Source organism: Amblyomma maculatum, chromosome 10, assembly GCF_055883805.1.
Source record: "Amblyomma maculatum isolate TAMU_Amacu chromosome 10, ASM5588380v1, whole genome shotgun sequence".
Taxonomy (NCBI): Eukaryota; Metazoa; Arthropoda; class Arachnida; order Ixodida; family Ixodidae; genus Amblyomma; species Amblyomma maculatum.
Genome location: NC_139353.1, coordinates 130,724,526 through 130,748,689, shown reverse-complemented (window position 1 = coordinate 130,748,689; position 24,164 = coordinate 130,724,526).

The window sequence follows — 24,164 nt, the reverse complement described above, 5'->3', positions numbered from 1 at the left end:
CCTCGATCAGATTCCATTAGAATATGCTGTGGAAGTGAGGAATCGATTTCAAGAATTAGATCTAGAAGACAAAGAGCCCGAAGAGATGTGGACTGATGTTCGTGATATAATACAAGAAGTTGCTACTAAGGTAGTTCCAAAGCAAAAGAAATGAAAAAAAGCAAACTGGTTATCTGAAGAGGCTTTGCAAATAGCTGAGGAAAGGAGGATGGCAAAAGGTATGGGGGAAAGAGAAAGATACAAGGTTCTCAATGCGGATTTTCAGAAAATAGCAAGGAGAGATAAGAATGCCTTCCTGAACATACAGTGTCGAGCAGTTGAGGACAACAGCCAATTAAGGAACACAAGAGCTCTGTATAAGACAATCAAAGATATCAAAGGAAGCTTCTGTGCTAAGCTGGGCGTGATAAAGGACAAACGAGGCAAGGACCTCACTGAAGCCTCAGAGATAAAGAAGAGGTGGCAGGAATACACAGAAGAACTGTACAAGAAAGGACCCGGATGTGCAAATCCAACATAGCACGGTTGTGATTACTGATCACGAGCCGGGCATCCTGAAGAGTGAAGTTGAATGGGCCTTAGCCAGCCTTGCTAAGAACAAAGCCAGCGGAATTGATGGTATTCCAGCTGAGTTGCTTCAAAACCTCAACCACGACGCTGTTAACACACTGCATACATTATATCAAAAGATTTGGACAACCCTGCAGTGGCCACAGGATTGGAGGAGGTCATTTTACATCCCCATTCCAAAGAAAGGCAGTGCCAAAGATTGTTCCAACTACCGCACGATCGCGCTTATTTCGCATGCTAGCAAGGTGATGTTAAAAATCCTGCAAGGTAGGCTGCAGCAGTATGTGGATCGGGAGCTTCCGGACGTGCAAGCTGGGTTTCGCAAGGGCAGAGGAACTAGAGACCAAATTGCCAACCTTCGCTGGATCATGGAAAAAGCAAGAGAGTTCCAGGAACCCATTTACTTCTGCTTTATTGATTATGCGAAAGCGTTTGACTGCGTAGATCACAGCAGATTGTGGCAAGCTCTCCAAGAGATGGGAGTTCCAATTCACCTCATCTGTCTGCTCAGGAACCTTTATGAAGGGCAAGAGGCCACAGTCAGAACTGGGTATGGTCTTACTGATTGGTTTCCGATTGAGAAAGGGGTTAGGCAAGGCTGCATACTGTCGCCCTGCCTATTTAACCTATATGCAGAGTGCATCATGAGGAAGGCCGGTCTGGACGAGTCTTCAGCTGGAGTGAAGATTGCTGGAAAACGTATCAACAACCTTAGATATGCGGATGATACCACTTTAATGGCAGAAAGTGAAGTGGAACTCAAGAGACTTCTGATGCGCGTACAAGAAGAGAGTGAGAAGTTTGGGCTTAAACTGAACATTAAAAAGACGAAGATCATGGCGTCTTGCCCTATCAAGTCCTGGAGCATCAATGGACAAGAAGTGGAAGCTGTGACAGATTTTCTGTTCTTGGGCGCCAAGATTACCTCGGAAGGAGACTGCAGCCATGAAATTAGGAGACGCCTGCTTTTGGGAAAGAGAGCAATGGTTAGCCTTGACCGCCTAGTAAAGAGCAGAGACATTAGTCTGCCAACCAAGATCCGTATAACCCGTGCTATGGTCTTTCCAGTTGTGGTGTATGGAGGCGAGAGTTGGACTGTGAAAAAGGCTGACCGCCGAAGAATTGACGCGTTTGAATTGTGGTGCTGGCGAAGACTCTTAAGAGTTCCTTGGACTGCCAGAAGATCAAATCAGTCGATATTGTCGACCATAAACCCTGACTGCTCATTGGAGGGTCGAATTCTAAAGTTAAAGCTCAGCTACTTTGGTCATCTGATGAGAAGAGAGGAGTCGCTGGAGAAAGATTTGATGTTGGGAAAGGTTGAGGGTCGCCGGAGAAGGGGTAGACTGCGAACGCGATGGTTAGATGGCATTCTCGAGGCATTGCAGATGAAGCTATGTGATGGAAAGAAGATAGTGAGAGACCGGAAAGCGTGGCGTGACATGGTCCATAGGGTCACGAAGAGTCGGACACGACTGAACGCCTGAACTGACTGAGCTTTTTTTTTTACTTTTTTTAATGTAGTTGAGGTGCTTCGTTATTTTTGAGCTTTACTTTTTATCTGAGGCGTTTCTTTTTTCCGGGCGACCAGTGCCACCAGTGCGGCGCGTGCCATTATCCCGCGCCCCAGTACGCACAGTCTCCAGCGTCATACAATGTCCATAATCCGGTATGGCACTGGGGCGCTAGGACACAGCGGCTCTGGGTTTTGGAATAGTTATACGGCCGTGGAAAATGCTATTTTAGCTTTCATATCTGCGTTCATCCACAGCAGTATATTCGAAAAATTGCTTTGTATGGTTATGCTCGAATGTTAACTATAAGGGAAGCTTGAAGCAACAGATAGTGGAGGCTCGCAGCCGCTAGTGGAAACCCTCCTTCCGAAAGGGAGCTGCCCAAATTCGCTCGTGGTCAATAAAAAAAAATAAAAAATCGGGTACATGCCCGCTGCTCGCCTGAGATTTTTGTGGCGTGAATAATCGTATTTTCGCGTAGGACATTATATCCTTTCACAATAGGAATTTATATATTGCTAGAAAATAGCTCTGCCAGGTGCATTGCAGCTGCTCTCAGAATACAACATACTGAATTCAGCAATTATTGCAGTTTCCATTGCCCAGTAATATGGTTGGTGTAAACTTGTTGCTTTTCCCAGAAGCGACCCACTGCGCTCGGAGCTTTTTGTCTTGCGGGAACTTGTGGAAACTAACATCGTCGCGGCATATGCTCGTACACCAGAAGGCACAGCAGTGCCGCATGTTCGGACGAGTGTTCAACTCAAGCGATACGCTGAACTTCCGCAACCTCGAAACACGAGCAGCAACACAGGCTAAAAACACACTCGGGCTGCTGGGAGCGCCTGGCCTATCCTCACGGTGACGTCACGCACGCCGACGCGAGTGTGCTTTCTCTCTTTATTCTCCTCCTTTCTTGCGCCGTGGCGGGCCGCGGGAAGTTTGAACGATGCGCTTTCAATCGGCGATTGATCTGGTGTTTTCGCAATAATCATAAAAATAACTTCACAGACCTGACCAACAATGAGTCTACTTCAGTACAGTGGAAGGTGAGCAAGTTTGAAAACCACTGCAGCTTCCCTTTGAGCACTTTATTTTAGCCGCGAATATAGCGCTGTTACGTGTCAACTTTAAAGAAAGGCCGCAGTGACGGGATTTTCGTAGTATTTATAAGTGAAATGTGTAAAGCTTACAAATCTACCCGTATATATGATCTCATGCAGGTTTTATTCAAGCAGCATTACACCTGCTGTGCCCGACAGTTTGAGCCAAGGATTAGAAATAAACCATTAGAAACAGACGATGGAAACCGGCGCACATTGCTTGCATCCATATAGGACAGCGCAGTAAATTTTTATTTTACATTGAGGTGATTAGATCTAAGTAATGGATATTCACATTAGCAATAAATGGGACTTACAGAGTCGGTGAGCACCTTCAGAAACCACTGTTTTCATATTTGCGGTAAGAAACCCCACGTGTAATATTTTTTCCCCATCAGTAAATAAATTCTGCGTAATGTAAATACCGAAATCGTTACCAGCCCATTCGCGCACCTCAATTGTGCTGCTCTCAACATGATTTTGAGAAGAGAAAACAACCTGCCGCTATGGTGGCTGGAACCATGCATAAGTAAGGGTGATATTCTGGCGATGGTTGCTTGGCTTCGGCCCTTTGGCGCACATGAAGGCGTGAGGTACAGTGACCGCGCCGCACTTTGCAAAGCGGATAACGACTGCAAAGCGGTAAAGATATAATTATATAAGTGCGTAGAAAAATATTTTTCAGCTCCAGAAACAAAAACAAATAGTCTTGTTGAACGTTTAGGCTGGCGCGGACGAAGAAACCATCAGCAAATTATAGGTCTACTGCTGTTCAGGGCTGTCTAGCCAAGCCAAGGCCGCACTTATATTCTCCGGCCATCTGATGTTTGAATTTTTGGGGTTTCCTGCATTATCTGGAAAAAACAATTGCAGACGTGACGATTCTTTATCGCAAATAATAAAGCGTGGTTCGTGCTGGTACGTTTCAGTGTAGTAATTACCATTTATTGTCTAAATCAATAATCAGTTATTTAGGTAAATAATGTCAAATAAAATTGCAAACAAAACCTTTTCTGTGGCGCTCAAAGTAGCTTCCAGTAATATATAACTGCGTAAAACACGTTGTTGGGCTAGTTGGTGCATTGCATGTAGGAAGAGTAGCCAGCCAACAAGACGCACATAGGGAAAACTTGCGAGACACTTTGCCGACTAAAGTGGTGAAAGGCGAAAACCTGAGTGCCGCATTCTGATACGCATTTGTTGCGAATGTGACGGTGAATTATGCTTCGAGTAAGGAGGGTACTACTGTTTCACATTCCTCCCTTCCTTTACGGCGTCATGTGTACGCGGAGAATTGTGACAGATACTGCGCCTTCTCTATCCTGTAAATAAATTTCAAACACCCCTGATGCCTGCTGTATTAATACCTCCTAGACATCTGGCTGGATATGCTTCTGTTTGCTGTATGGTGCGACGTTTGATGGAGCGGCAAATGAAAGGGCGCACGGACCCCTAAATCAGACATCCGGTGGGGTCAGCTACGTATATGCATGAATGGCCTTGTGACGTCATGACCTGTCGAGATGGTACATGGCGCGCCCCTTGTCGAACACATCCAGCATTTCATTGAACGCATTGAAGTTCACCGGCGTTGTATAATTCGTCTATAGGAAAGGAAAGGCGCAGTATCTGTCACTTGCGGAATCTCGCTAACATTCTCGGAGTAGATAAGGGGAGTTATAAAGAGCGCTGCTATGCATGCAGAGTGTTTGGCGCACGCGAATGGATATAAGACATGAACGTACTATTGAGCATCCTGCTTATCAGTATTTCATTGAAAGCATCATCTGCACGCATTAAATGTTCAGGCAGCAAGATCCTCAGCCTGAGTGGTGCCAGTCCTTGACAAATTGAAATCATTTAATCCATTCTATCAGCGTGCAGTTTCAAGTAAGTGATTGTAGCTTTTAATGTTATATAAATGTATTTATATGAATGTTTATATATATTATATTATATTATATATATATAAATGTTTGTTTGTTATGTTTGTTATATATTATATTATATATATATTATATATAAATTTATATATAATATAAATGTTTTATATTTGTTTGTGCTGCCAAGAAGGTAATAAAAAACGATCCGGGGTGTGGGGAAGTGGTAATAGCACTCGGGCTGGGGATCCAAGGGAGGGAGGTTCGATTTTCCGGTGGGAGACATGATTTATTGGTTTTATGGAATCGATTTAATGGTGGTTGGGCATGACTTATGGTTGGTTGCTTCGAATTTGGCGATTGAGGACGTCATTCTGTGTCGACCAATCAGAGCCTCCGCGAAAGCGGGACACATTTTGTCCACGACAACGATGAGGCAGTAAAGGTTCGCCTTAAAACAGAGAGGCTGAAAAGAGGCCACCATCTTTCTTTCTGCGTCTCTGTTTTTGTGTGAGTATTCTTGGCTGTTTAGTATTTCTTCATATGTAACTGGTTTCCTTCGCCAGCCTCTGAAATTTCATTTTTAGCCCTTGGATCAAATACGTATATGTGTAAAAATTGTGCTCCGCATATTTCAATTCACTTCTGATATTATCCGATGACTACATCACCGAAACTGACCACTGATCCCACTGACGGTCCTTGTAATAATTGCCTGAATGGTAGCTTTTTATCACTTTACCAGGCTGGAAAATTATCCATATTGTTACGGACGATCAAGGAAGAAGAAGCGGGCAGTGGCGCGGGCTGGAGCGCTCACGCTAGGCCCGCTAACAATTCATTAAACGTCGTCTCACTGTCATGAAACATCTTCTCTCTCTCCTGTGTTCTGTTTTCATCGGCTTGCCGCCACGTGACATTATGAATACGGAATGAAGGCTGTATTTTCTTGCGTATATTTTCTAGGATGCCTGAGTAGCGACAGCGTGTACCTGAGTGACGTCCTGTCCGGGAAGAGTCAAGCAATGGCTCGTAACAATGAAGTAATGGGATAGCTGACACAACAAGCAGGGAAACATGACATCTTCAACTCAGTCTGGAAGCTGAAAGCCCGAATAAATAGTATTGAAGCCTTACAAACCTAATAAGCTGTGAAGAAGTGCCACCTTTTTTTAGGAGGGTTTGAGCTTGTTTTGGATATTTAAGAAAAACCAATAAAAAGTGCTGGTCAAACCTACGTTTGTCGATGCGCAAGCTTTTTTAAGCTACATACTTATGGGTTGTATTTCACTTGCCCGGAGGATATCACTATTGCTGATACCACAAAGAGCCCGCTTGGAGCAAAAGGTGCGCATCTAAAAATACTGCCCCAGCACTAATGTCCATTCACAAATGAACTGCAGACGTTTTAATGGGTAGACCATAGGCCATGGATGAGTACACCACTAATTATAGAAGGATAAACCACCGGGCAGCGAGTACCGCCGAAGTGGTTGGGCCATATGTGGGTAAGCCATGGCCCATGCATGACCCTAGCGCGGCAGTAGTCTGGCCATGTCGGCCACACTCGTCAGCCCAAGGTCAATTGCGGACAATTGGACGTTTTTAGGCCATTGTCAATACCCGACCTCAGGCAGAGATGGGTGGCCTAGGTCGGCCAGATGAGTTTTAGCCGGCCATATTGACAAGGGCTGAGCGCGGGCCGACCATAGGCTTGCCACGTGGTGATATGCAAACACAGCTGAAAATTGCTACTGTTGTTGTGGTCAAAACAATATTTCCAGAATAAACGTAGGGAGTGGATGCAAGAAAAAAAACGTTTAGTGAATTAGATAGTCCACTGTTTTCTATACAGGCAGGAATAAACCATTGAATGTGTTTATTTACTTATGGGAAGCAGTTCTCTACTGTGGCATTTAGCAAAGGACTCGTAAATATTTTCTGCTTGCCCTCGGCGTCATCAGGTAGCTCTCGTTTGGAAATGAAGGCTATCATCTAATTCTAATAGCGTTGGGCTTGTATAGTATGAGAAGAAGTGGATGGCGGCTTGTCATGCAGGCCTTCACACACCGCTAGTCAGGGAGGGAAGACTGTGTAAGATAAATTGAAGTTCCCAAACCACCCAGCACCTGAATAGTTCCTACACTTTGGAACTTTAAAAGGAATAGGAGAATGTTAGCCCTGCTACGTCAGTCATACACGGTTTACAGTACTTGTGTAATGGTTGCATATTTAGAGTGCAGTAAAAAACTTCACGTCTTTAGCTCTTGCTCTGTCGATTCAATGTCTTTGTCTTGAACATGAATCGGGTGCAATAGCCTCAGAACACACCGCTATTACATTGTCATTTTATAATGAATTATAGTTCCATAATTTAATAGCCCGCTACAGCTAAACTATTTAACGACGAAGTATGCCTTTATTCCCTAAAGATTAGTCTGAAAGTCTCACCTGGAAGCGAAAGCGAATAATATTGAGATTCGCTATGGAGCAGTTTTTGTGTTTAATCTATAATGCGCAGTCGGCTGCAATTTTTTTCATTGTCCCATTTATTACTTAATGTTTACGCGAGCTATGAAACAACAGATTATTTCTGTCCTTGTGGCTTCCCTTCTTGGGATAACAATTGTACATGCAGTAGTGCTTAAGAAGCTTGCGCTGAATGTGGCTCTGGCTCTACCTCCTTTCAAAAAGGAGAAATACTATGGCATCTAGACTTTTTAGCACGCAATTGTGCAGGTCTGTGGATGAGAGTAAACCTTATTGCCTGAAATAAAAGTCGGACGTGGGAGATCAGTAGGGCGTTTTATTTGTCGACTGGCTTCACGTGCTGCGAGATTCTGATGCCACGACAGTTCGGTCTGCCATAAGCTGCCAAAGATCAGAGCTGCAGACACCGTGATAGACAAGACAAAACGATTCGGTGCAGCCAGTCTTAAAGACTGACAACTCAGGACGGTTAGCAGGCATACATTCTGCTAGAAGGAGGTGTGACAGCCGAATGGTTAGCGCACGAGTCTCCGGCAGTTATTGTTATTGTAGGCATCATAACAACAAGCTTGGTAAATGATGCTTAGGAGAGAAGTGAGCAAAAGGTAGGGTTGTTCTAAGAGCGGTTTGAAAATCAAAGTGAATATAACGCCTTGTGCAGCAGAAGTATTTGTGCGGAGAAATGAAGGTAGAAAAAACGAGTAGTGTTGCGCAGATGGCGAGGCATCGAACCTGCAACGCGGCTTGCTTGAAAAGAATTAGGCGCAACAGGACGCCGTAAAGATCCGGGAGGGTGATCCGTACGGGAGGTGGAGGAAAAAGGAAGAATTTTCAGCGAAACGCCAACAACTCAGTACTCTGTTCTCTGATTAAAGTATGAACGTTTTGAGTAATTTTATTTCCATGTTCTTTTTTAATCCCGAAACCGTAGGATTGTGCCACATAGGATACGATATTCTGGCATATTTCAGTAGTCGTCGACTTTGTAGCTGTCGTATTGAGCCCTTAATACGGTACAGTTTAATGAAGTGAGCTCCCGCGTATGACTTGTGGCTGGTTCAAAAACACGCACAATACAAATCTGTTGTGGCTGAAAGAGAACAAACGCACGACGTCTCGGAAACTGTTGGGACTTTTGATGATAAAAATGTTACTAAAAACTGCAACTTTCAGAGACCAACATGTCTGAGGCATTTGGAACGTCCCGTTCGTATCCGCCAGCCTCTAGGCGACACATTACAGTTATAGCTGCTTTATATTTATGCTGTCTTTCAGCTCATCGAATTGGAATATGTAAGAGTATAACTGACAGGTATGATAAATTTATCATACAGGGCTTCATAAAAACTTCACTTTTTGTTAAACATAACCTCTAAGTTTTCATATTAAGCAAGTCAACTCACACGAAAAGCTACAATAGTACATGTACCGCATGGCATCGCGAAGTGAGGTCGAGCACACAGAACCTATTGAGAAGAAAACAGGCAATAATTTGCGAAGTGTTCGCCTCTCTTCAAGTACAGGTGCGGACATAAGTAAACGGAGCACGCTTTTGCCTTCAAATTAAAATCCCGCCTACTGCACTTAAGATACGAAATCAATATTTGACCAAGTGAAGGAACACTGGAAGCGACTACCAGTTCGCACATACCACGACAGCCAGTTTCAATTATGCCGCCCGTGTACAATTTTAGGACAAAATACCGCGCTCCGTTTCTACTTGTCCGCACCGGTATATCTCGTTCCTGGCACGAATATGGGAGAACAATAAAAGTCCTAGCGATAAATAAAATTTTGGTGATGCGGTGGAGTAAAATTTTAAATAAATATCGAAAAAGCCAATCCAAACATATTTGTGCCCATTCAATGGGGAGTAGGCTTCCTGGACGACTTTTGGACGTTCTTTTGGACTGGACGATCTTGTTTTGAATGTGCTAACCGCTGTTGACACATTTACGTACTGACCGTGCTAGAGTTGTAATCCATACATTCATCCAAAATGCTCAAATAGCTCTCAAAGCGAAGACTGTCAGCAATGCAATGGCCTCTGCAAAAGCTGTCTTATTGTTTGACAGGTTACACAGAAGAATAACTCAGAATTAGGGCGTGTCTCTATATTTATCTGTAAAAGGTCATTATGTATATGTCTAAGCATTTCTTAAGGCGAAAGGCTTTATTACTTCATCGTTGTCAGAAAAATTGTCACGCTTTGCGGCGGCTCTGGTTGGTCAAGATGGGGTGACGTACGTCATGGAGGTTTCGACCAATCACAGGGCACCACCACAGTATGCGCGAATGCGTGCTTTATATGAGCATATGCCAAGCAATGATCAAGGAATAATGAATTGCTACATACTAATTAATTGTTTAGTACGAATTAATGAAGAATTATTTAATACTATCCAATGACTAATAAATAATGATTACTAATCCGTGAAATCAGTGATACTGAATAATTAATTACTATATATTGCCGCGCACTCGGTAAAATCAACCACACAACACTAGACGTAGATCTGCGCCGATACAAGGAGCGCGATCTCCTCGCTGCGAAGCAGACTTCACTTAATAAATGCACTCGCCGAATGTGAAACAGTAGTTGCTCGCTTTACTCGTAGCAGCATTTGTCGCTACATGCGCAACAATCGCGTAGCAGAATGCAGCTCTCAGGCTTTTTCCTTTCATCACTTTAGTCGCCAAAGTGTCCTGGAACGTTTTTGTTCCCCTCCAAGGCGCCGCTTGATTCCTGAGTACCTGTGGTAATGCTTTTCCGCTCTTGTACTGATCTGCTATCCACGGGCGAATTGTATGGACGACGAATAAAGCGAGTGTTAATGTATTTGCGAAGTGTTTCATCGACAGTCTGCTATGCTGGAATTGTGAATATGTCCTAGTCAAGGTATGGTTTGCTTTCGAGTTGGCTTCCTTTCTTAAACTCTCTTGTTATCAAGGCTGCACAACATCGAATACGAATTCTTACCTTTACCTTGTTTCTGCAAAGCGATGATTTAGAACAGGATAGAATGTCTACTTCAAATTGTCCAGCCCATGTACGCCCCAGTTCTCGCTCTTAAGCACTAATAAATGCTTGAAAGTCGGCACGGAACAAACAAAAAAAAAACATCACAAGAACTTTCCCTGCCACCAACCAACCTTTGTGTTTCGTCTTAGATGCTTTAAGTAGCTTACCTTAGAATTTACCAGGCTACATTTCTGTGAGTTGTATATACCATAACAATCTGTCAATGCTGTGGTGAACTTCACCTGGATTTTCCATCCTGCGGCCCACTGTTGACAAAAAGTGACCCTTGATTCAGCACGAATATACTACGTAATATGCTGAATGCGCTTTGGGATTATTTCCAAGCGCACAACTCGTTTCGTTGATTCTTTAGAACTTTATTCACTTTTACTGTAGGTTTATAACCGCTGCGACGTTTCTAGCTCTGTAAAAGACAGTACTTTGCGTCAAAGACGACGTGCACTTCGGTATTTTTGTATTTGCCTCTTTACGAATGTGAATATATATATATATATATATATATATATATATATATATATATATATATATATATATATATATGCATGCGTAGCCAGTCAATTTCGAAGTTAGAAGCTAAACTTACTGCTGTTTACTTTACTTGATATCAGTGACTGCTTCGACAACCTGTGTCGCAACAGATCCTTCTTGTGCGATTTTCGGACTGCTAAAAACTTCACTTACAAAGGCAGTGGTTATAATAATCTTTTCTCCATATGCAGTGTAAAAGAGCAAGGAGTAAGCCTAGGGGTTTCTCATGCTGGATTAGACGTCCTACACGCAACTTGACACGTACGACACGAGTTGCAAATGTCCAGTTTTCTCAGCTTCATAAAAAATTCGGGGCATCAGATGCAGCAGTCATAGTTTTCTCGAATAGCCACATCTCAATCGTTCTTTCTCTCCCGTCGAAAGGGTAACGATTTGAGGATTAAATTACGCTGACCACGGATACTCCTAAATGTAAGAGGTTGGATAGCCGCAGCAGCACCGTTGTAGAATTACGCTCAAAGTATCAACGATGGAGTACATACTGCCTTTTATTGTCACGGTTTGGGATCCAATGGGGGTGTGTATATGAGAAATGCTCTGGTTTTTTTAGTAAGGTCATTGCAATTGAGAACAGTAGTGTTATATACTAACTCCCTGCTCCTCAGTATTAAATAGGAAAATGGAGAGGAAACAGTAAACGCAATTTTCTTATACATTCTTTGTATTCCCTCTATGTAGGACTTCTTAAATTGAATACTCAAATTGTCTACTTTTCATATTCTACCTGCCCGGACAGGGTGTGGTTCCGCTTTCGAACCCCTAAACCAGGAAGAATTTTTCCGTAACTATGAAGTTTGTGAGAAACCTCATAGTCCTTTGTAGCCATGTAGCCATGATTGGGTGGATGTCAATGAGTAATTAGGCCCTTGCTACAAACCTACTCCACCTTGGAGGATTTCCCTAAATATTCGACCTACGAACATACCTGCGTGGCCAGGGTCTCACTGCTTGATTCATTATCCAAGTGTATAGAAACATATTCCCGTTTTACTCCAGGCTACTTTACTGCGTAATTCATTTACTTTTGTACATTGCCCAAATCGACGCGTTACCCTGAACCTTTTGACACAATCCGAAGTCTGTACATATTGTCGACGATAATGCCGACGCTTTCCCTTCGCAACACGAGCCTCGGAATTATAAGGGTAAACGATCGCACATACAATAGCTCGCTCAGAGAAAAACCGGACGAGGTCGGTACGACGCGTAACTCGTTAAGCTGATATTAATGTCACACAGAAAAAGCAGCACTCAAGATAATAAAGGAGCAAAGAAGACGGCACAAGAGGGTGTATTCTTGCGCCTTTTTTATTTTGTCACTATTTTTGCACTTTGTTTTTTAAGTCTGATATGGGATAAACCTACCATATACACGTGGGATTAGCTAGATCCCAAAATTTCACTAAATAAGTATGTCCCAAATCGGCACTTGGGAAGTGAGACAAAAGGGCATCTTGTGGGCTACTTTAAAGAGGGCTCGCATTTCATATCCAAAAGGCATCATGTCTGCGTTTTGGTCCCATCAAACATTTATCGCAATGGCTGTGAGTGATTTTTCGACCTTTATACCATCGAACAGGGTATGTTGCTGGGCGAGATGGTTATTCATTGTAAGAGAAAGAACGCTAGCTCCTCTTCCTGGTCCATCGTCTGCTAGCGTTCTTTCTTTGACATTTGCACCATCGGCCAAATGTCTCAATGGCTTCCAGATTGCGCGGTTTCTTCATGAACTACTATTTGATGATATTCTGATGTGAAACCTGTTATTTGTTGTTGCATGAACAGATAGGGGTGCAGCGGTCGGATACAACATCTGCCCCCCTTGAAAGAGGACCGTGGTTCGAATTCCCTGAGCCGCGCAATAAGCCATTAGATTAAAAAAACCTCCACGCGGCGATGGAATTGCATAAACAGCTTTGAGGTGCGACCTATCCGGTGAACACACTCCAGAAACGCACTCCCTCATTACAACAGGATTTGACCACAGTTGTTTAGCATTTGGCCGCAACCTTCTATGAATATGATAACAAACCTCGCCCCTCAGTCGCCAGCGGCTGCGAAGCAACTGACCACGGCGGTGGTCATATACCTGCAACGAAGCAAATGGTGCTAGGAATATCTGGCTCCGGACAGGCCGCCATTGGAAACTGACCCTGGCAATGTTTAACGCTAGAACTCGAGCTAATGCGTTTAGTTTAGCAGTACTAATCGAAGTCATGAAATTGGATGTGATAGGGCTTAGTGAGGTTAGGAGGACAAATGAGAATACTATACTGAAGGGTGGACATGTATTGAGTTATCGAGGTTTACCGCAGAGGCTAGAACTAGGGGTAGGATAAGAATATAACTGATGATACAATATAAAGGAATTCTATGGCGTTGATGAGAGGGTGGCAGGCATCACAATTAAGCCTAATAGACGGTGTAAACAGAAGGTTGTACAGGCTTTCGCGCTTATATGTAGTCATGATGATCAGGCAGTCGAAAGCTTCAACGGAGGCGGAAAATTGGCAATGGGAAAAGTTGACGCAGTATATTTTACTAACGTGTGACTGTAATTCCAAGTTAGGGAAAAGCAGCCAGGAGACCAGGCGGTGGCTGACTATGGCATTGGTTATAGGAATAGCAGGGGTGATCTACTAGCTGAGTTTGCAGAGCACAATAACTTAGGAATCATGAATACCTTCTTGAGCAAACGGCTGAAACGGAAGCGGACTTATAAAAGCTCTAACGAGGAGACTAAAAATATTATTCACTTCTTTATGTGTCCTAACCCCAGCATTATGCAGGATGTAGATATAATTGGAAAGGTGCCATGCAGGGTCCACAGGGCGGTAAGGCCTTGAATTGGCCTAGATCTGGAGAGGTAAAAGAACAGATTAGTAAGAAATAAGTCCATCAACGAATTAGCAGTGAAGAGCAGGGCAGAAGAATTCAGGATCTCACTACAGATTAGATATTCAGCTTTAAGCAAGGATGATGGCAATAGCGTAAAAGCAATCAACAGTAATTTCAGAGATTTCTTTACTGAGTGCACGGCAGAAGTAGGAGGCATTATAGTTGGAGATAATATCGTTAAACTATGTAAGGGGGTGAATATTAGGATTAAACGGCAAATATGAAATCTTTTTATCCGATAGATAGGATAGAACTGGCAGAGATATAAAAGACAGTGTAAATTGGCCAACATAAGGAAGCATAGCAAGGGGAAAATATAGGATGCTCCAAAAGAAAGCAAATGGGCATAAGCAAAAATGTTTTGTAGGCGCAAATAGAGGACAATGGCATTAAGAATATGGACAGGATAGTTAAAGTAGCCGAGGAGCTCTATATTGATCTATAATGACACCGAAGTGGTCAGGACAATAATTAGATAGACAGTGTTGAAACGTAGTCAGACGTCCCGCCAGTTACGAAAGACGAGGTTAAGAAAGCGTTAGAAACTATGAAAACAGAGGAAAGCAGTTGGGGAAGACCCGGTGACTACATATTTGATGAAGAACGGAGGGATATCGATCAATAAAAACTGGCTACCATGCATACGCAATGCCTGGTGTCATCGACGGTCCATCAGTCATCGAAAAACGCCAGCATTATCTTAATTTATAAGAAAAGGGACGCTAAGGACATGAAAATTACAGGCCAATCAGCTTACTTTCTTTTCCAAATAAGTTGTTTACTAAAGCAATCAATAACAGAATCAGAAGAATCTTGGACTTGATTCAAGCGAAGAATAACACGTTTTCGGAAAGGGTACACTGCTATCGATCATATATCCCTACCATCAACCAGGAGATAGAAAAAGGCTCAGAATATAACCAGCCCTTATAAGTAGCATTTGTTGATTATGAAATACGTTTGACGCAGTAGAAACCTCGGCAGTCATGCAGGCATTGCGAAATCAGGGTATAGACGAGGCGTGTGTTAAAATACTTCAAAATATTTATAGTGGTTGCACTGCAAATATAGTTGTGTGTAAAATAAATAACAAAATTATATCAAAGAAATGTATTGGGCGAAGAAACAATCCTCTTTAATATTCACAGCTTGCTTATAGAAAATATTCAGGCTTGGGATGGGGAGCAGTTAGGTATAAGGTTCGGTAGAGAATAATTAATCTGCTATTCGCTGATGACATTGCCTTACTAAGTATCTCAGGGGACTGCAGAGAATGATGACCTAGACAAAAAAGCTGACAATTAGGCTTGAAAATCAATATATAGAAGATTAAGATAATGATCAACAGCCTCGGAAAAGAACACCAGTCCACAATAGGTAGCGAAGCAGTGGAAGTAGTAGGCGAACATATCTACTTAGGACAGCTAGTAACCACAGATCCAGACCATGTAAGCGAAATAACTAGGAGAATAAGATTGGGATGGTGCGCATTTGGCAAGTATTCGTACATTATGACGGGGAGGTTACCAGTATCGCTCAAGATGAAAGTATACAACAGTTGCATTTTACCTGTACTCACCTATAGTGCTAAAACGTGTAGGTTAACGAAAACGGGCCTATTTACGTTGAGGGCCACGTAGAGATCTATGGAAAGTAAAATAGTTGATTGTAACGTTAACAGATAGGAAGCGGGCAGAGAGAGTTAGAGAAATAACTTATGGTAATAATATTTGACAAGAAGAGAGTGAGAAGTTCGGGCTTAAACTGAACATTAAAAAGACAAAGATCATGGCGTCTTGCCCTATCAAGTCCTGGAGCATCAAGGGACAAGAAGTGGAAACTGTGACAGATTTTCTCTTCTTGGGCTCCAAGATTACCTCGGAAGGAGACTGCAGCCATGAAATTAGGAGACGCCTGCTTCTGGGAAAGAGAGCAATGGTTAGCCTTGACCGCCTAGTAAAGAGCAGAGACATTAGTCTGTCAACCAAGACCCGTATAACCCGTGCTATGGTCTTTCCAGTTGTGATGTATGGATGCGAGAGTTGGACTGTGAAAAAGGCTGACCGCCGAAGAATTGAAGCGTTTGAATTGTGGTGCTGGCGAAGACTCTTAAGAGTTCCTTGGACTGCCAGGAGATCAAATCAGTCGATATTGTCGACCATAAACCCTGACTGCTCATTGGAGGGTCAAATTCTAAAGTTAAAGCTCAGCTACTTTGGTCATCTGATGAGAAGAGAGGAGTCGCTGGAGAAAGATTTGATGTTGGGAAAGGTTGAGGGTCGCCGGAGAAGGGGTAGGCAGCGAACGCGATGGTTAGATGGCATTCTCGAGGCATTGCAGATGAAGCTATGTGATGTTAAGAAGATAGTGATTGACCGGAAAGCGTGGCGTGACATGGTCCATAGGGTCACGAATAGTCGGACACGACTGAACGACTGAACTGAACTGAATAATATTTTAGTGAAAATCCAGAAGAATAAATGGGCAGGGCATAGAGAGGACAGCCGATGGTCGCTTACGGCAAGAAATTGGATGCAAAGGGAAGGAAAGTGTTGCACGGGGCGGCGAATGAAACTAAGAAGTTCGCAGGGGTCAAGGGATACATCTAGCAGAAGACCGTGTTACTTGGAGGAGTAGGGGAGAGGCCTTCACCCTGGAATGAATATAGACCAGCTGATGATGATGATGAATAGGTAGGCTCAAGGACGAATCAGGTGTTTTTAGACTTGTCAATAGTGATTGTAATGCATGTGTTTTGTTCCTTATGCGCGAAAACATTTTTAAATATCGCTGTATAAGAAGATTCATAAAAGATTACTGGAAATAGAACATTTATTTTACAGATGTTTATTCATTTTTGCAATGGAAGTGCAAATTCTTATATTTTGTCCAGATATTCTAGAATTTCAATTGTCATACATTTTTGTTTTTCTTTTATGATATTTTGCACCCTGGCGTACGCCAGTAATATTATTTTGGAAAAGAACAGGAACTGAAGCCGGTAGTAAATACTGCAGGGATGACCTTTGCTGGAAACCGGAGTTCATCATCAGTGATGAAATGCGAACTTTGAAAAACTCTATCGGTTATTACAAGCTGACTGGAATTTTTTCTGGCCCTTTCAGTAGTCTTTTTACGCCTACGACGATGGCTGAACCATTACCAGTGCCTTATGGAATAACGGAACTGGTAGTCAGCTAGTGAGCAGGTCACTGAATAACCATCTCTCGCTAATGCAGCAAGCGCACTTCTTTCTAGTGAAAGAGGGAAGGCTCGCTAGAAAATGTCAAAAGCCGTTCAAGTTTGAAATTTCTTTTTTCTTGGATGGGTATTTTTATTTATTTATTTTATTTTATTTATTCAATCCTCAAAGGCCCCATTTAAGGGGTATTACATGAGGGCGAAATGCATGAAATTTCTCAATGCTGATGTGGAAGTTGTGCTCTTATGCCAATAACTATAGATAAAAACGACATCAAGGTAATTCGAGGGGAGAGACGGGCAAGTGTGTTACACAATTCTCTTCAAATTTTGGCATCTTGCTTAAAGTTTGTTGCTGCTGATATAAAATATGGGAGTACTAGTACTTCACCATATCTCGCACATACGACTAAGTGCTACGCAAAGCGTAAAGCAGTTCTTACCATTACTTGCACGTCAGTCACTTTGAGCACTGTAGCGTACTTCGAGAGTAAAATGCCGACAAGTTGAGGCCGGCGCTCCAGCGCGAACTTCGCTATCTGAAGGTATTTGGGACTGCTGTCTGGGTCAACCTTCTCACCGTACTTATTTCCCGACTCTGTTGCAGTGGCGAAAAGAGTGAAGACAAGCAATGATGGCACGTACATTTCCTGCGTGATAAAGTACATTAAATTTGACACATTCCCATGCTCAAAGGTTTTATGTCACTACTGTTTCAATTTAAATTATGCTTAAAGTCAGTTTCACGCTTCCTAAGCCCCCCGAGCTGGTTTCTGCCGTTTAAAAGGCTCATATAAACTTTGGGTTCATGCCTGGGACTCAGCATTGCCAACGCTATAGTCTTTTGCATTCGCTACTGTATTGAAAACATGCCCGCGATCTCGGTCATGATGTTGAATACGAATATGTTTAGCATTTTCGCGCTTATAATTTAACAGCTTGTTTTGGTGGGCAAGTTTATTAACGCTTATTTTGAGCAACAGAACAAAACTGATAAGAGGCATACCTGACAGAACATGATACGAGCGATCTCCAACAACAGGAATCTTATTAAAACAAAAACGAAAATGTATAAGGCAAAGCAAGCGAAAACTGTTCAAATATCAGTGAATTGTCTTTAGCAAATCAGAAGTACTACGCACAAAACCCTGTTAGCCCAAACTAAGCTTACGTTGTTGATAAGATCAGTATGTTACCAAAAGACTTTCTAAGCGCACATACGAGTGCGGTATCGCGCTCACGATAGTGTGTGACGTGTCTTGTATAAAGCTTAAACTCCTCTATGCCATCGTGGTAAAAAGATCAAATCTGACGGACTAGTCCGGTACACAGCAGTAGACAGATAGACCGAGCTAGATTCGGAGCTCAAATCCGATGGACTGGTGCTGTTTAGAGAGGTGAACTGAGTGGCTTCTGCAGATTGCTTTTAGAGGGCACCGCGTGCAGAAGCTTGAAATGTAAACAACCTACATTACAACGTTTCTCTATCGCGCCTCTTATAGCCCTAGTCGCTATGGGACGTCAACCATCTAAAGAAACCAACCAGCGTTTATGTATATTTGTGGTACATGCGTCATTGTAGGAACGCCTCAGACCTACACGTCATCGTGATGTGCCATAGCTTCCGCCTTAGTTAATTGTGTTGCTTCTTAAGTGCTCGCCTCCGCCAGTGTACGCTCTAGCCGCAGCAGTTTGTCCGGTCGTGTAATGCAGTTTCATATCAGTTAATGATAAGCAGCTTACAGCGCCTAAGTACGTAGAACAACGTAGCCTTTCGAAAGCAACATGCAAAATATTGTCGAAAAGAACTTACTTCATCAATGCATCAGTGATCTTTGTAATACTCTCTGATTGCTGTATATCGGTGACGGAATGCACGAAATAGCTATGACGAGTACGTTTTCTTCTTATAATGGCCAAGTGGAAAGAGTCCAACAAAAATAGAAGCAAGTAATCAGCTGTGCAATATTAAAATAAAGAAACGCTGTTTTTTCTCCAAAATTTCGCGAACTTCCTTCCATGATGTTACTTGCAATATGCAGACATTTAGCAGTGGTTTGTTGAACGCTTCCTTGAGTACTCACACCTCTAATATCCTAGTCTCAAGTGAAGCATTCACTCTGTTGCTCCGTTGCACACACATGAAGCTAAAGGATCCCATATAACATGCATTATATTTATTTGCTTCTCAGTGTAGACATAACTACTGCGGTCGCAGATATTCATAACAAAAGTAGGATACAATATTCAATATTAAAGTAAGTAACAGTGGTAAGTTACAGTAATCTGAAGTTGGTCTGAAAACGCCAATACATATTAAAAGTACCGGGCGTTGGTGACACTTTGAGATATCAAGGGAGAAGATCCAGCATGCTTAGAGGACAACTGGCTAACTACGACAGCACGTTCCATACTGAGTACAAGACATCAAGTGCGAAACACTGTAATTACTCTAAATAAAGAAGAATATGAGCTCATTTTCAGTTTTCAGTGGTGACTAGTGGCTAAGCTACATAGTTGTACTCGGAGGGTGATGATTTGGTTTTTGTCGCGGATATGCTTGGATTTATTTTCAATTCCTTAAATACAGCCGTATTATTTTCAAGCTGGTCGAGGCCTAGTGTAGAAAAAAATTTGCAAAGAACTCAATAACGGCAACCCTGTATGAAAGCTCCATCTGGCTTAGTTCTGGTCTATTGTTCAGAATAAAAGGGTAAGCCAAATCCTCTATAAAATTTGCATCAGATTTTTTGAGAAGCAAAACACCCTAAGGTAAGCTCAAGATGGCTTTAGTAGGCAGATTTATTTCAGATACAATCAAAATTCAAGAGATTCGCATTGTTGTTGACAGCTTATCTTGGTGATAGTCACTCATAGCAATTCATAGTACATATAAGGCAAACCTATGCTTGGTTCTTGTCGTAGCGATCATATAGTAATCATTATCATGCATAACAAGTCATAGTGAAAATATGCATAGAAAATGTAGTCTTGGTTGTCACAATAGCAAAATATGATTAGGCCGGCGGAAACTGAAATTGGCATTATCCATGGCAATAACCTAGAAAGTGCTTTAGCGAAAAATGGCTACTTCTGCTTTATCATCCGGCGATGCTTTTACTTCGGCCTAGAGGCTGAATGGCCGCTTCTGCCTGACAGCTTGCCTTATTCGTCCATATTAGTTCAGAATGAAATATTTCAAATACTTTGATGAGTGCACGTGGCTTCATTTTTTTACACACGAAACGTGACCAGTTTAACGCGGGAATTTTTCTGCCGCCAAATTTTTTCTATGACATTCGAGAATACTACTGCCCATGTGCTTTGCTTCCTTATGCGTGATGAATATTTGCTGTTACCTAACTAGATGGCTACAAGAGTATGCCTAAGTCGGATTTTCAATGAGTCTGAAGCTTTCATGTAATTTCATTGCAGCCCAGATTTTAACGCTTCCATGGTGAGTACGACGGCGTCCTCCGCAACCTACTCATGCGCCATTCTGTCGCGGTCCTGCACAACGCGATATGTTTTCTTTATCTGAACAAAAACTCTCTACAAAATTTCTGAACAAAACTTGGAAAACAGAACAGCAGTGAATGAAATTCTGCACCGTCTCGAGCACGCCTTTACTCCAAAACTGATCTACTACTTCAAACAGCAATGATTGCGTGGCATCTTTGTTCAAAAACGAATGTAAATACAAAAATTCTGGAACCTAAGCCTCATATGTGTTAAAGCCGGTTTCGGCAAACTGTTCTACATCTGTTAATAAATCAACTACTAGAAGCAACTTCTGGAATCAATCACTCCTAATGCCGTGTTTGCCTACTTCTTACCCATGGTCCCACATTACGCGTTCCTACATCTGAAGGAAGAGGTCCTTGAGCAAATCTCTTAATACAATTCTGTCATGCGCCTGTGATAAGGCCGTAGGCACAATCGAGGACACTTGGATTTCACTGTAATAAATGCTTTATTGGGCTCGCTGTAGCCTGCCCAAAAACTAAGCAATTCGGTGGCGGCGATAACAGAAGTGCTCGGCGTATGTCTAGGGGCAGTTACATTCGACAGATCTAAATTTAAAGGCGGCAAACAAGCACCTAGATAAACAAGCAAATGATGGCCAGAACTCTATACCAGCTATTGATTAGTTCCTTCGAAGTGTAACCGGCGACCACATACTTGCGAACCTGCTAAACGCATAGTGTGGGCGGCACACAGATAACTACAGTCTTACGTCTGCAAGAGTACAATGCAATGATTGGAAGTTTAAAATTCTGTACTTGAGTATTTTTTATGCCGCATTTTAGTAAGCCTCGTCCTCTTCCTGTTGTTCTAGGCTTAAGCGCTGTTCGCTTCCACTAAATCAGGATGCTCGCGCCGCCAAACCTCGCACCTTATCTGATCCCAGCGCATATTTTTTCGGATAATTTAAAAAAACGTCCATAAAACAAGAGACTCGTGTAGCCCGAACCGCTTGTGACCACCTGTATCACATACGTTTATCCTTATCAAACCCTCATGCTTAGAAATCAAGACAAGGCTGACAGTCGCATTCGCTAATTTTTGAGTCAAACTTATTTTCAGTGGTCTCCACAACTACTTAATGGTATCCAAAACACAACTTAGGAAACATTACAAGCCAACCTTGCAAATGAAAGTGATCCCCTGGCTTTTAACACCCCCATAAAAAGCCTGGTGCACACCTTTGAATTTCCGTTTTTACTACAACCTCAACAGTTCGACGGCGTACATGCAGCTCACCAAGAGCCACCTACAATATGCTCCTATGACCGGAAATATGCGCCCTGTCTATGACATTAAAAACAAGACCGCGCGAGTAAAAACAACATTTCACATCTACTGAAAATCCACTTCAGCTGCATGGACACTGAGAATGAAGACACCACCAGGGTATTAGAACAAGCACTAGATAACGTCCTTGAAAAATCCATCTCACACCATAAATTTTGGAAGGTGATAAAAGCTCCATAACGCTGCCAATTATCTTCAGACGAGGTCGAAGAAATACATGCAAACACAGGACGGGCACTGTTTACGTGTATGCCTTCGTTCTCGTCTTTCGCGCTATGCCTTCACCACTTAGTAATTAACCAACTAGCCAAGGCAAAAACCATGATTCAACGTATCTTCATAGCCTCGTATAGCAACACTTACGTCCCAGATCCTAATTCAACACACCGCAAATACCACAGGGGACCATTATCGCAATAAGGGAAGGGCCTCTCCACATCAGATATCAACTTATACAATGTGGCAGTAGTATGTCACCTCCAACCATAAGTCCCTTCCAGGCAACGAGCGTGCACACGCCTCTGGCCTTGGAATTCTCATCCGGTGAATAGGCGTCTTCAGCTATCGTACACCTCTTGCCAGCTCTACCATTAGCGCCTAGGAACACGAAAATATCTACCCCCCCCCCCCCCCCCCCCCATCAACGGCTGATGCCACAGGAGGCGGTCTACTGGCAACAAACACAATGCTCACAATCATTCGTTATCCTGCAAAAACTGCCCCCACACTATCATATATACTTCAGATTTAGAATGAACGCCTCTACCTAACCCACAAGGCCTGTCCGTGCCACATCTAGCCATCAGTCTTCACTATGCACATGACCACGTCTGGCCAATGAAACGCTGATCTGTTGAAGTCACACTTGTGTAATCAGCGCAATAAAAAGGTTGGTGATGTCAAATACCACCGCTGCAGAAGCCCTGAACTGAAGTCCCCTGTGGACACAGCAAACTTGTTTTGAACCTTGTAAACATTTTTCATCTTCATCATTACTAACGCATTCTAGTCAACCAAAAATAACTGAGAATACCAGCCGAATTTCTAGATAAAATCAGCTGACATTGACACGTTTCGAAAGCGTAGGTGCCCGCTCGCCTCTCTACCACCGGCCAAGAAAAGAACACCAATTCATATGTAATATTGACGCCAACAAGGGCTTGTCTATACGCTGAATATATTATCAAATACTCAAGGTTGAGTTTACAATTTAAAGTTGGTGTTGCATCAGAATGACGGGACACTTTATTTGAACCGATTTTCTTTGTGTGTTTATATGGTCAGATAAGATTTGTACTTAGGTGATTTTTGCGACAAATTCAGGTTATTTTCCCTATGTTGAAGTGGATTCACCTAAAGCATAATTGATAACCGGCCTTCCCACAGTCCTTGCACTTAACATCATTTTATTGTAAGCTTGCAAATGGTATTGACCCTTTCTTAATAGACAAGAATTTGTAATTTCAGCAGAAACCACCGTAATGTGTGCCATGCCTGCAGTATTCATGCTACGGCAGTAAAAATGTGCGAACAGGGCGCTGGCAAATTGTGCATTGAACAGTAAACGCGGAGCTGGGTATCGGAGTTATTTTTGCAGTCTATAGAAGCTTTCGTGGAAATAATGGTGTACTCCTTCAGTCGTAAATTCACCTTTCGAGCTGATTGGACACGCAGGCTGTCTTCCGTTCTTCCTGTCTTATAAGTGTTGGGATGTAGGGTTCCTCAAGTCGGTTATAATCATAAATAGTTATCTGAACTGTGCAAGCTCCGGAGTTTAGGCATATCCCACGTAACTAAAATAGAACTGCCCCACAATAATAGTGTTCATCTAGTTTCCGCGCAATGTTTCTTTTCATCCGCGCTCCTGACTTTAGCTTTTGCATGGTCTAGAACGCCTAGCGGGGAGCACAGGGATGACTTAATCTAATCTACATTGGCGATGCATTTCCTATACAAGAACGTCTACCCTCCTATTTAAAACTAATTTTCGCCTGATGATACAGGGAGCGACGTGTGGTTTGGTAGCTGATCACTATGCACAAAATGGTATGTACGACAGCAATTTCAATCTGCCAGTCCCAAACAACGAAAGCATCGACCA